This window comes from Ascaphus truei, chromosome 6 (genome assembly GCF_040206685.1).
Source record: "Ascaphus truei isolate aAscTru1 chromosome 6, aAscTru1.hap1, whole genome shotgun sequence".
In the NCBI taxonomy this organism is placed as follows: Eukaryota; Metazoa; Chordata; class Amphibia; order Anura; family Ascaphidae; genus Ascaphus; species Ascaphus truei.
Window position 1 is genome coordinate 76,502,864 of NC_134488.1, and position 12,338 is coordinate 76,515,201.

Below are 12,338 nucleotides of genomic sequence, written 5' to 3' on the forward strand. Positions count from 1 at the left end.
GGTTCAGTGTGTTATTGTTCAGATGTTCCACGAACCGAAGTAAAAGATTTTGAGGGCCATCCCATAATAATAGGATATCATCTATGTATCTGATCCATAGTAAGATATGGTCAGTATATATAGATGACTCCTCATTAAACACATGGACAAATTCCCACCAGCCCAGGTACAGGTTGGCATATGTGGGAGCACATGCTGTTCCCATTGCTGTACCCTGGGTCTGGTGGTAATATATCCCATCGAACACAAAGTAGTTGTGGGTAAGGACAAAGCATAGTAAGTCCAAAATGAAATCATTGTGTTTGTTAAATCTGCAGTCCCTTGATTTGAGAAAATGATTCACAGCTCCCAGACCATTCTCGTAAATAATTGAGGTGTATAAAGATTCGACATCTAGACTCACGAGAATGGTCTCTGGGGAGATATTGATACCATTCAGTTTTTTGAGGGTGTCCTTGGTATCCTGCACATATGACGGAAGACTAATGACGAAGTCCCTTAGGACTTTGTCCAGGTAAATACTGCTCCCCTCAGATAAACAGTTATTGCCCGAGACAATACGACGTCCCGGGGGGGATTGTAGTCTTTTATGTACCTTGGGCAAGGTGTAAAATGTTGCCACTGTTGGTGATTTAGAGTACATAAAGTCATATTCTTGTCTGCTTATCATATCTCGGTCAAGGGCTGCCTGCAGAACGATTGAAAGATCTTTTTTGTATTCAGAGGTCGGATTGCTCTCTAGAGTTTTATAGCAGTGCTTATCACTCAATAATCGCCTATTCTCCTTAACGTATGCATCGGTATCCTGAATGACAATGTTGCCACCCTTATCTATGGCTTAATGACAAAGGATTTATCACACATAAGTTCTTGCAATCCCTTCCTTTCCTCAGGGGTGAGATTGTCAGTTGATCTACGGTGTTTGGGTTCAGCTTCTAAGTCCCTTGTGACGCATGAGATGAATAAATCAACTGCAGGGCAGATGCTTAAAGGGGGAGTAAAATGGCTTTTATTTTTCAAATGAGTAAATGGGCCAGTAATGTCAGTATCAGTTGAGATATTTTGTTCAAATAAATATATTAAATCATCAAGATTTTGCTTATCTTGAACACTTAGTCCAGCGGTGAGCTCTTTTTCGTTAGCCCTTTTGCAGTGAAATTTATGTAACAGTAGTCTCCTACCAAAGAGGTTGAGGTCTTTTACCCACTCGAATAAATTGAAGTCTGAGGTAGGAGCAAAGGAAAGTCCCTTCCTAAGCAAAGTAAGTTGTTCTTCACTAAAGACAAAGTTGGAGAGATTAAAGATCTGTAAGGCATCTGTAGGATCAGTGGTCATACCCGTGTTGGCTACGTGGATACCGGGGGATTTTTGTTGGTTGCCCTTAATGTTCTTTTTTCCCCTGCGGGTTTTGCGTTCAGTTTGGTCTGTGCGAAAAAAACAACCTTATTTTCTTTTGATATTTTCTTTCTACGGCCTTTAGACTGACCTTGTGATCTTATACCTAATTGTTCGCCCTCAGACATATCTGTCTCTGAAGAAGAGTATTCGGTATAGTTACCCCTTCTCCTAGATCTAGTAGGGAATCTGTAAACAGTACCTTGTTCATAGTCATTACTATCTCGCAGAAACTTGATATGTTTCCTTTCCTTTAAATCTCTCTTAAATTTTTCCATATTTATCTCTAGCTGACGCTCCATTTCTTCAAACTCATGTAGCTTATTATACTTGCTGAGGTCCTTAAGACTACTGTCTAGATCTTTATTTGTCGTATCTAATCGTACTTTTTCGTGTTCTATCAATAGGGTCATCAGTTCTTGGGAACAGTTAGATAGAATATCCTCTCAGTTTTTAATGAATTCCATAGATGTAATGTAGTATGCAGGGCTAACTCTCATTCTCAAACCGCGTGGAATCATATTAGTCTCAAGATACTTCTGTAGGCTCGTAATCTCCCACCAAACCTGTGACTGAGTTCTTAACAATTTAGAAATGTCACGAAAATAATTGACTATATCCTGATCTGTACCTGATGAGCCTAATGGTACAGTTGAAAACACGTTTCTGGCTTTATCCTGCCAACCAGAGATATCCATACCCCCAGTCAAGTAGCTTTCGAGATAGACTGACCACTTGTCAGGAACACAACCAGATATATCAAGGACACCACTGACCTGCTAAACAAACTTAATGCCATTGGCCCACTCACAACAGGAACACTACTAGCAACCGTGGATGTAGAATCACTTTACACAAACATCCCCAACAAAGATGGGATTTCAGCCTGGAGATACTTTACGGGACCACAGGAGCCACTCACAGAGACAGTGATTAAATGCATCGAATTTACTCTGACCCATACTTCACATTTGGAAATTACACATACCTCCAGACAACCGGGACCGCTATGGGCACTCGGATGGCGCCACAGTATGCCACTCTGTTCTGCGCAAAACTGGAAAGTGACTTTCTTTCCACCTGTGACTTGAAACCCCTTATATACCTTCGGTACATCGTTGACATCCTCCTGATTTGGACCTCTGGTGAACAGGACCACATATAGTGTTATGAGAACTTCAATACATTCCACCCGACAATCAACGTCAAACTCACCCATTCCCCGGACGAAGTATATTTCCTAGACACTACCATTACTATAAAGAACAACCAACTACAGACTTCTGTATACCGCAGACCTACAGACAGAGCCAGCTATTTGAGGGACAACATCTTCCACCCCACACACACTAAAAGTCCCATCAGGCATAGGGGCAGCGAACCAGGTGATGCCACACAGCCAATAGGCCTGCAGCTTTCCTTTGCACCCCAGAAGAAACATTTTGTGCGCTCAGCCCACGCTAGTCAGTTGGTGCTGGGACAAGATAGGGGTAGGAGGTATGTGCAGGGGTCTGTGGCTCCTGCACTAAGCCATAATCACCCCCTTAGGCCCCAGCTAGACCCTGACTTCCCTCAGCTTGTGGTTGCTTTAGGTACTGGCCCCTAGGATAGGGACATGGTCCTGTAGCACCTGTGTAGCAAGGGACACAGACAGGACATGGCGGTCTCCTGATCAACAGTGGTCTGGGACCAGACAACATACAAGGACACCACTAAGGTGGTACCAACCACGTGGGATCCACCCAACTAGAGGCAGAGGCTTCGCGGGTTGCAGTAATGGATCTGTGGATCCCATCATCCGCAAGACCAAGCCAGCACACCCGGGTGTGGACACAACCAGCAGGTACCTACTCCAAAAGTGCACCAACTCACACAGTATAGTGGCAACGCTGGCCACAAAGAGGGGAGAGAGTGAGGATGGGTGGGAATGGAGAGAGAGGATGGGGGAAGAGAAAGAGGGTGGGCAAGAGGGAGGAAAGCAAAAAAAGGGGGGGACACATGTGTCCCGGTTTTTTACATTTGAAATTCTGGTCACCCTAAGGAGGGGGAGCTTATGATGATGATGACAAGAGAGCTACACTGGCGACACACTTTATTCGAGCTCGGCTAGTCCCACGAATTCGGGTATACCCGGGTGTATTGAGGTTTGTGACTGTTTTCTGCCCGAGTGCATTGAGGTATTTTCCGGCAGGGATTGAAGCATTTTATTCCCGCTGGCTGCAATACTGCACAGTACATATATATATACTGCGTTACAATTCATGAATTTATGCCATCTGGTAGACACGCGAAGCATTGCAGCCTATTAAATCCTAATCATTATCATTTAACAGATCAGCCGCCCGTCAGCCAGGCATGAACCCAGGCTGGGAAGGCAAATGCAACGGGGCTTGTCAGAGGTGAGGAGCGGCGCATTCCAGGTATCTGCCAGGTACATACCGGGTATTTGCTCGAATAAAGTGTGTCGGTGCAGTAATGATGAGGGGGGGGAGAGAGATGAGGCAGAGGAGAGAGATGAATATGAGGGGAGAGATGATGATGATGACGAGGAGGGATGATGAAATAGAGCAGGCCTGCACAACTCCAGTCCTCGAGGGCCAGAAACAGGCCAGGTTTTCAAGATATCCCTACTTCAGCACAGCTGGCTCAATTAGTGACTCAGTCATACTGAGCCACTAATTGAGCAGCTATGCTGAAGTAGGGATATCCTGAAAACCTGGCCTGTTTGCGGCCCTCGAGGACTGGAGTTTAACAGGCCGGAAATATAGGATCAGGGGAGGGAGAAAAAATTGCAGCCAGAATTAATGTCATGGAACAAGATCTGCATTTCTGATTCACTCCCCTCTTTCCTTTGCAGCTTCTGCCTGTCAGTTCTTATTTTCAGCTGCATGGAGTTTGCACACACATACTGTGCCTGTGTGATATGTAACAATGTTGCATTTCTTGCCTCTGGGCATGTAATCAGTGAACTGTTACGGCAGCCTCTGAGATCCTCCTAGTTAATGGGCTTTCCCATTTTTCCCCCTGTACTTGCTGACAGTTATGCAGTCTCACTTCACTTTTAGTGTGACCCTTGCCCCTCACTTCCTTTTCCACCATCACCTCTGGATGAGTGAGTACCTGCTGTAACTGCTGTACTGGTAGGATTACCCTTTTCACCTGCCCTTAACTACAAGGCACCCACAGAGAGACACTATCTAAACATCAACATCTCTTCACAAGTGCCTGTCTTTTACCCTGCTTTCCCTCAATAAAGTGAAGAAAAGATACAGACCTTGTTGTGCTTTGAAAAGAGGGCCAAGTTGAAGCTATCTGGGATAAATCATCTTACATATGACCCTGGCCTCCAGAATAGTGAAAAGGATACCAGCCTTATACAGCAAACTGCACACAGCCTGCAGCCTTACAAATAAGCAAGCAGATTCACACTGGACACAGCCAGCTCCAACCTTGCAAACAAGGCAGCAGCTTTGCAGACAGACAGTGCACCTTACACAGAGAGCCTTGATTGCCTTCTCTGTCTTTTTGAGTCCACCCTCTGCACAGACCTATAGTGAGGAGCCACCATCTCACCTTACCCTGCGCACGTCCCCACGGCTAGTGCCATCAAAGGCCACGCTACCGGACACATGTGAGTACAGCTACCCCTACGCTGCACGCTGCAGGACACCGCTCGGCATCATCTGAGACAGTCGCCCATCGCTGACACAGGTAAAAGACCGCATGCCACACGCACTGGCTAAAGGCCTACACACACCTACAGCATGGCAGAACTCAGAGCCTCACCAGACATCACGCAGGAGAGCGATCACTCAGACACAGAGACCGCTGCGCAACTGCAACAGGCGCAGGCAGGCGCAAGGCCCAAACAGACAGTCACACTGATACAAAAGGCCCGCGAAAAATATGAGACTGACATTGAAGCGCACCGCGCTAAATTAGAGTTGGCCTGGGATACCATCACACTTGGGATATGCAATGTCGCCGGTGCTGGCAATTCTGTACAACAGCTCTAGCAGGCAATAACTCATTTGAAGATAGATCGCTCGCGCTACCAAGCACTGTCACAGGCATATTTCACCTATCTAACAAGTACTAACACGGAAGATAGCATACAAGAGCGCGACCTACAAAAGACGATTGACCTAGAACGTGATGGCATCGCGCAAACCGCCATCACGGAAGCTGAGAATAAGAGAAAGAACCTTTTGCAGGAGACCGCATCGCAGCGCTCATGCACATCCAGGCATTCATCAAGGTCTGCAAGATCAGCGCAATCTAACGCGTCCAGCGCAAGCGCGAGCGCTACCAAGGCGCGAGCCACTGCAGAGGCCGCACGTGCCAGGGCCGAATATGGTCGGAGAGAGGCAGCCGTAAGGGCAGAAAAGGCGCGCATAGAAGAGGAGGAGCAGATCGCCGCCGCTGCTACCGCCGCCGCTGCGAATGCCGCCGCTGCTACCGCTGCCGCTGTCAATGCCGCCACCGCTGCGCGTAGAAAGGACTAATTAGACGTGGATCTAGAGGCTCTAAGCAAAGAAGAGGACGCCGCCGCCATAGCCCAAGCCGAAGTCTTAGAAGCAGCTGCGAGACAGGACGGCGGGGAGCTACCGTACAGACGGATAGCCTCAGAGGATCCAATCCAACGCACTGAAGACTACGTAAGGAGCCTCTTCAGTGTAAACACCAGCGCGCCATCTCAACACGGAGGGAGTGACTCCACAGACACCGAAGACTTGCTAGGTCCACGTGGAGAAGACGCTGTTCCTTTAAGGGTACACGCTACCTGGGATAGCCACAGCCGCACCAGTGATCCACACGCCAGCGCGCACATGGGTGCACTACAACAGGCTCGCAATCCAGGTACACCCACACGGGAAAACACAGCCCCTCACACCGACCAGCAGCCACCACGCGTCCACGCCAAGAAAGAGGCGACCGCACAGACCCTCCCAGCAACTACCTCAGAACGGGACAAACGCCGATGCCTCAGGCCTGACAGACATAGCCAAGTACATGATACAGCGTGACCTGGTGCAAGCAGGACTCATCAGCTTCGACAACCGCACTGAGAACTACCGGACGTGGAAGTTCACGTTCAAAGACGCAATCAGCAGTTTGGACTTCTCAGCAAGGGAAGAGCTCAACCTGCTATTCAAGTTCCTGGGGAACGAATCCAGGGAGCACGCGAAGAGACTTCGAGCGGCAAACGCGAACCAACCCCAAGTAGGTCTTGACCTAGTGTGGGAGAGGCTAGAAGAGTGCTACGGTAGCCCCGAAGCAGTTGAGGATTCGCTCTTCAAAAGAGTCGACAGCTTTCCCAAGATCACAACTAAAGATTACTCGAAGTTACGAGAGCTCGGGGACCTGCTGCAAGAGCTGGAGTTTGCAAGGAAAGACCATTCCTTAACAGGTCTCAACGTCCTGGACTCAGCTCGTGGAGTGAGACCCATCCTGGAGAAGCTACCCTACAACCTCCAAGAAAGATGGATTTCACAAGGATCCAAATACAAAAGGGAGAAGCAAGTCGCCTTCCCCCCATTCTCATTCTTCTTGAGCTTCATCCGCGAAGCGGCAAGGACAAGGAACGATCCCAGTTTCATCTTGGGTGCGCAAACCACATACAGTGCAAGCAGCCTGAGGAACGAGAGACCAGTGACGAGATATGGTAACACCCAAACACCCATCTCGGTCCACAGGACGGACGTGCCTCCCACGACGCCTGAAGAAGTTTACTTAGGTAAACGAAACGCGTCGCGACTGTTGTGGCTGGCGGTTTTATTACCCACCATCAGTACACACTCAAGTGTACCGTTCCTGCTTTTTTCCGATCGTTTTTATGCTATCAAAAACGGACAGGCATCCTAAGGACACCTATTGAAGGCCCCGGTTCCTGCACATGTGTGCTACAATCTGCACCACGCTACCACACGTGGAGGACAGGAGAGGAAACAGAGACAGCCCCAGCGCGCAGGTCTGATCTCTCAGAACTGAGATTACCCTTCATATTTCCTATGTGATGCCCTACTCCTGTGATAGACACCAGATCGGGGATTATTAAAGAAATTTTATATGTAAGTTACTAATTTTATTATTTGTTGTTAATACAATATCTATCTCTCATCTTGGTGCGCTTTTGTGTTTTTTCTTGTTAAGCTACCCTACAACCTCCAAGAAAGATGGATTTCACAAGGATCCAAATACAAAAGGGAGAAGCAAGTCGCCTTCCCCCCATTCTCATTCTTCTTGAGCTTCATCCGCGAAGCGGCAAGGACAAGGAACGATCCCAGTTTCATCTTGGGTGCGCAAACCACATACAGTGCAAGCAGCCTGAGGAACGAGAGACCAGTGACGAGATATGGTAACACCCAAACACCCATCTCGGTCCACAGGACGGACGTGCCTCCCACGACCCAAACTACTCCCGATCAGTCGGTCGCCGGAGACGAGGAACCAAGGGACCCAAAAAGGGAATGTCCCATACACAATAAGCCACACCCACTTAACAAGTGCTTTGGGTTCAGGATGAAGATTTCAGAGTTTGCTTAAGGTGCTGCGGTTCCACGACTCACCTAGCCAGAGACTGTAAAGAAGATATCAAATGTACAGTGTCCGAAAGCAACAAGCACGTGACATCGTTACACCCAGAGGCGCTGACACTCCACCAACTCAACAGCCCATCCTCCGTAGCGGAGCATGGCGGGGAGAAAGGAGAAGGAGAGCCAACATCCGTCACATCTCAGCGCACTGAGGTTTGCGGAAAAGAAGATGACAAAATGTCCTGCTCCAAAATATGCCTTGTAGCAGTGCACCCCCAGGGACAACTTGAGAAGGCTATTCGGATGTATGCAATCCTCGACGACCAGAGCAACCGATCGCTGGTCAGGTCAGAATTCTTCGACATGTTTAACATACAGACAGCGCTTCTCCTTACACTCTCAGAACGTGCGCAGGGCGAATGGAGACTACAGGGAGAAGAGTGAATGGCTACACCATATGCTCAATAGACGGCAAAGTGAACATGCCCCTTCCCACACTCATCGAGTGCAACCACATGGCTACAAACAGGGACGAGATTCCCACACCAGACGTGGCACGTCATTACCCGCATCTCAGAGGAATAGCCAACTACATCCTGCCGGTGGAACAAGGCGCCAAGATCTTGCTGCTGCTCGGTAGGGACATCATGAGGGTGCATAAAGTCCGTAAACATCATAACGGACCCCACAACGCGCCATGCGCCCAAAGACTTGACCTAGGATGGGAGATAGTGGGCAACACGTGCACTGACAAAGAGCACAGACAAGACTATGTTGACGCCCGCAGAACGGTGGTAACAGAATGTAGGCACACATATCTCTCTGAACCATGTCTTGGCCATTTCCAAGTGACAAAAGTGAAGAGAAAAGACAAGGTCATACCCCTGAGGTCAACAAAAACATCCTCACATCGGGGGGATGTGACAATGGCCTAGGATGCTTAGTGGTTCAGATAACCAAGGATGACGAGTCGACTCCACTGAAGGAAGAAAGTAACCTCCCAAAGGTGACCGACAAAGGGATTGTCCAAAAGACAAACAAGCGGACAATCCTCTCGCGAGCAATGGCACGGCTAGGACGTACAGTCGTTCCTCTCCACAGAGTATCCAGCGATAAAGCTTCTCACAAGTCTAAAAAAAGGACAATCACAGAGACATCTCATAAAGGGATTTACTAGGGCAAAAGAGACTGTTTTTCGTCATGTCCAAGGAGAGAACAACCTCCTGAGGGCAGTCAACAAAGAGATACAAAGGCGTATCACCAAATTACGTGGAGATGTTCTCGTGCAAGAAAAATGCACCGATGACCTACGGTGCACAGCGTTCCAGACAACAAGGGACGACGACAATCAAACACCATCGAGGGAAGATAGAGGATTCCCGAGGTTAACAACCAAGGAGCTCCCCAAAGACGGACCAGGGAGTTGGGTGAACCCGCTACCATTCCGTTCACCAAGAAGGCGCTTCCCAAACAATGGAGAACATGCCATCTCTAGGTTCACTTCGCACCTCTGCGACCTACAAAGGGAACCAGAGACCAAAAACAACTTTGTCGCCTTCATCCAGAAGATATTCCTTACCGGCCACGCAAAGCCAGCACCTCTAATGAAGGAAGGTGAAGAATGCTGGTACCTCCAATCATCTGGGGCCTACCACCTTCAGGAACCCGATCAAATCCGGATAGTGTTCAGCCCCAGCGCTCAGCTCCAAGGAGTCTCCCTGAAGACAGCCTCTTTACTAGACTAGACTCAACAACCAGTCTTCCAGGAGTGTTGTTCCGCTTCCGCAAGGAGCCAAAAACCATCTCTTTCTGCCAAACACCAGGTGATAGAGTGACAGGCTACCACGACTGGCATACCTACAAGGGGATGCACTCTGTGGGTAAAATTACAGAGACAAAAAGACTGTTCTCTCACAAGGCTAAAAGGAAACAGTGCCAGAGACTTTTACACAAAGACATTGTGGTGCAACCAGCAAACCTGGAGCTGTGCATCCACCCTGCATCCTTTGCCAAAGAACCTTGGCCAAGGGACCTTGATACCAGTGATACCGGCCGGTGTCACATTGCTATGTGGACATGGACTCTTGCATTGTTTGAGAATATGATGTTATTTTTGTTATGCATTGCACATATGTTCCACATATTCAAGTTATATAGTGGTATCTCCAGATACCAGACGGGGAGTGTCATGGAACAAGAACTGCATTTCTGATTCACCCCCCTCTTTCCTTTGCAGCTTCTGCCTGTCAGTTCTTATTTTCAGCTGCATGGAGTTTGCACACACATACTGTGCCTGTGTGATATGTAACAATGTTGCATTTCTTGCCTCTGGGCATGTAATCAGTGAACTGCTACTGCAGCCTCTGAGATCCTCCTAGTTAATGGGCTTTCCCATTTCCCCCCCTGTCCTTGCTGACAGTTATGCAGTCTCACTTCACTTTTAGTGTGACCCTTGCCCCTCACTTCCTTTTCCACCATCACCTCTGGATGAGTGAGTACCTGCTGTAACTGCTGTACTGGTAGGATTACCCTTTTCACCTGCCCTTAACTACAAGGCACCCACAGAGAGACACTATCTAAACATCAACATCTCTTCACAAGTGCCTGTCTTTTACCCTGCTTTCCCTCAATAAAGTGAAGAAAAGATACAGACCTTGTTGTGCTTTGAAAAGAGGGCCGAGTTGAAGCTATCTGGGCTAAATCATCTTATATATGACCCTGGCCTCCAGAATAATTAATATAAATGGGGCCCTGAAATTTTTTTTACACGAGGGGCAACAATTGTCTAGCTGCGCCAACTGGATCTTACATTATATGGGATCTTTAATAAGTAATATAGTGACCCTCTTCTCACCTCTGCTGGCCTCATAGAACCCAGGAATTTTTATGATGCCTTTGAAGATACCATGGTCAGATCAGATCAAATCTCTGTACACTGTCTTCTGTCACTTCATTTATAAACATATTTATTGTTATTGTTTGATTGGCCCATTAATGCATACACCATGACGGAGGTTACCCTCAGAGGTGTCAGAGAAAAATAGATATTTTGAAAATGAAAGTCAACACCTTGGTTGCTGTATTTGTTCACACAACTGAGTCACGGTAGAGACATATGTTAACAAATAAATATGTTTTTAAAGAAATTAAACTGCACATCATACTGCCTTTGCTATATCTATATTCTGTATATTATTATTATTATTATTATATTATAGGAATATTTGTGTAGAAAAATATTGTAGAAACAATCTAAGCATTGAGAAATTTCAAATGTCTTTTACCCAGCTGAGTTTATGAATGTTTCTCCTTCTACTAAAGTCTGGTTTTATTATGTTGCCATATATTATCATTCTCCTCCAGGGGGCACATAATTATCCCCTAGTCAAACACTGAGAAAAATAGAGGCAGCATTAATCACATTCCAATAAGGGTCCCCATAAGGGTTATTCACTCCTCCTTCCTGCATTCTCAGCATCTCCCATTGAACTAGAAGATTTGCACTGTTTTCTTGAGCAGCCGTGTCTTCTTGCATTGCGATTCCTGTTGAAGGAAGAATAACAGACATAGGACACACACAGACAGGAGGAAAAGGCTGTAAGTGTTCAATTATTTTACCTTTTCTGTGCTAGTTTGAATAACTATCTACAGCTTCTATTGTTTGATGCATTTTCCTTTTGCACTACTAATTACATCACATTATTTATTTTTTTCTCATATGTAGCATTTATTTTATTTCCCAGAGAAAAGAGAATGGACAGGGAGAGTTCGAAAATAAAAAAAATAAAAAATTGATTTTTGGAAGTTGAAGTTAATATAGTATTTTCTTTATGTTGTAAAATAATGCGTTCACCTTGAGTGAGGTTTATTAGACACCTCTTGAAAAGTCCCTTATTGTATTACAGTACATAGCAGGGGTTATTGGTATTCCTCGAGGAGTAAAATAGACTATTGTAAGATGCACAATCTACGGTAGCTGCTTTAAATACGTTTCAATATTATTTACATACGTTTGATCTAGTGTGTAAAATGATTGGGTGAGGGTGTTACCTTTTGCTTACTTTTAAGGGTATGAAATACATTCTTGTTATTCTTATTATTGCCTTTAAGTTAACACAACTTTGGTCTGAGCTTTTATGACACTGTAAATACTTGTTTAAAATGTAACGTGCTGTATGTGCATAATCAGACACATTAAGTTGGAACCCTTTTCTTACTGTTAGAGGTTTCCTATACAATATATTATGTGTGCATGCAGCAGCATGGTAGTTCTGTTCTGATTAATTCAATTATCTAGCAATCCTTCAGAAATTGGGGTTACGGCTTGAATTGGAAATACATTTTCAGTTATTTTCTGGCAACATTGCACAGCTTTTTACAACAGATTCAAATGTTTTGTGTGAATTT

General features: G+C 46.3%; 1 protein-coding gene across 1 annotated transcript in view; it reads left to right on the forward strand.

Annotated features, from left to right (window-relative positions):
• The first annotated feature begins 11,374 nt into the window (after positions 1–11,374).
• Positions 11,375–12,338, forward strand: part of LOC142497291 (glutamate receptor U1-like) — a 67,111-nt gene continuing 66,147 nt past the window's right edge. The window contains exon 1 of the mRNA XM_075604878.1: positions 11,375–11,528. The gene's annotated coding sequence lies outside the window, so the exon portion shown is untranslated. The remainder of the gene's footprint in view (positions 11,529–12,338) is intronic.